Genomic DNA, 2,310 nt, shown 5'->3' with positions numbered 1-2,310 from the left:
GCCTGCATTGCCTCAAGACCAGGCCAGTGTGGCCGAGCAGACGGCTATGTGCTCGAGGGCAAGGAGCTGGAGTTCTACCTGCGGAAGATCAAAGCCCGGAAAGGCAAATGAGCCTCACGCATAGTGTAATAAAAGTGTTTGCTGTTCTCTATGTATATTGTCTAGGTGGTTGGAGGTGTTGGTTTTTTTCCTACTCTGAGAAAATCTGAGGAACCTCATCTCTGCTGTGCAGCTGTAGTGAGGGGCCCAGTCCACCTAGAGTGGTGGGGCTCTTTCTTCTATGCTGAGTTTCAACCATATTAGGGTGCTGTGTAAATCATGCTTGTATTATGGCTAGAAAGGCTGTCCCTTTCCTTTGTAGACATGCTTTTGAGGGTTCTTTACTTTGTGTATGTGTACTGGGCATTAATCTTGCGTCTTAAGCACATAACTGGCTATACCTCCAGCCAGGAGGGAAGTCTGTGGATTTTGACATTGAGAATCTTCCCAGTGGTTAAGATTTTTGTAGATTTGAAGTTACCTGCAAAGAATCCTGAATGAGGTCATGGGGAGCACCAGCAGGACTGTAGAGCTGATAGTTACAGAAAAGTGGATTACAGGTTAGAGCATGTCCTTACTGAAGGGTTAGTGGTTTAGGGTTTTGTTTTTTGTTTGTATGTTTGTTTTTTGGTTGAGGCACACTTGGCCTTGGCTGGCCACACTGCAGACAGCAGCTCCAGAGATCCAGATCCACCTTGTCTAAGGACTGTTTTGATAGCTTTAACAGCAAATAATTTGATTCTGCTGAATTATTGTACTTGTAAATGGGCTCCCCCCCCCCGCCCCCAGGTAACAGGCCACACAGTCTCTTTTTGGACTTAGGTGTCAAGGTTAGATTTGAAGGGAGTGTCTTCCACCTCTGAAATGGGTCTCAATAAACTGAGATGCCAATTTAGCCAGTGAGCTCTAGGAGTCCCCTCCAAGGCTGGGATTTCGGGCGTACTCCGTTGCGCCTGCGTTTTTTGTGAATGCTTGGGGGGTTAAATGTAGGTCTGTATGTTTGCATAGCAATTATCATTTTATTGTCTGACCTCCCAACAATTCAAAGTTTGTTTTGAGGGGAAGTTCTGAGGCAGGTCTGTCCTGGAATGCCAAGTTCCACAGGCTTCTGTCTTGTGGGTGTTGAGATTAAGGGTGTGCCCAACAGGAGCTTGCTAACAGTTCTGGGAGGTTAATCTGGCCCTCTGAGTGGGGGAGGGGAACATTGCAGCTGGGCAGGTCCAGCACCGTAGCAGTTCGCTGAGTTTATATCTGTCAGAAATGTAGGAGGGAGAGCGCTAACTGGGAATGGTTAAGGTTTTTGGTTGGTTGGTTGGTTGGTTTTGTTTTTTTTTAATTATATGAAAGTACATTGTAGCTGTCTTCAGACACTCCAGAAGAGGGCACCGGATCTATTTACTGATGGTTGTGAGCCACCATGTGGTTGCTGGGATTTGAACTCAGGACCTTTGAAAGAGCAGTCTGTGCTCTTAACTGCTGAGCCATCTTTCCAGCCCCATGATTAAGGTTTTACAACTTAAAAGTGTGATTGTTGAGATGTGTCACTATATTTGGATTGGCTTATCAGAAACTCCCTGAGTAGACCAGGCTAGCCTTGAACTTCGTTTGCTTTTCCCTCTCCAGGGCTGCCATCACGCCTGACCTAATAAGTGTGTTGGGGGGTGTGGTAATCTTGCCTTAGCCTTCAGACTGCTACAGTAGGAGAGCCAGGGGTGCTGCTGTCAGGTTGTGTCTATGCATTGTCTTGTGGTTTAGTTATATTGAAACAAGTTCTCCTGGCCTAGGTGGTAGCCATGGCTACTAACCTGCAGTATGTGCCACCAAGCCTTGTCTATTTGAACTTAGTGGATATTAAGCATTTTTTAATGAGCTGTCCTCCACTTCAAGGCAAGTTTGGGATTTAAAATTCTTTTTGGTTTTTCGAGACAGGGTTTCTCTGTGTAGCCCTGGCTGTCCTGGAACTCACTCTATAGACCAGGCTGGCCTTGAACTCAGATATCCGCCTACCTCTGCCTCCCAAGTGCTGGGATGGGATTTAATATTCTTTTTTTCTTTTTTTTTTAAGATTTATTTATTATTATATCTAAGCACACTATAGCTATCTTCAGATGCACCAGAAGAGGGCGTCAGGATCTCTTTATGGATGGTTGTGAGCCACCATGTGGTTGCTGGGATTTGAACTCAGGACCTTTGGAAGAGCAGTCAGTGCTCTTAACCACTGAGCCATCTCTCCAGGCCGGGATTTAATATTCTTTTATTTGTTCTTTTTGG

The sequence above is a fragment of the Mus pahari genome, chromosome 6, assembly GCF_900095145.1.
Source record: "Mus pahari chromosome 6, PAHARI_EIJ_v1.1, whole genome shotgun sequence".
NCBI classification, from domain to species: domain Eukaryota; kingdom Metazoa; phylum Chordata; class Mammalia; order Rodentia; family Muridae; genus Mus; species Mus pahari.
Note: the sequence above shows the minus strand (reverse complement) of the source record.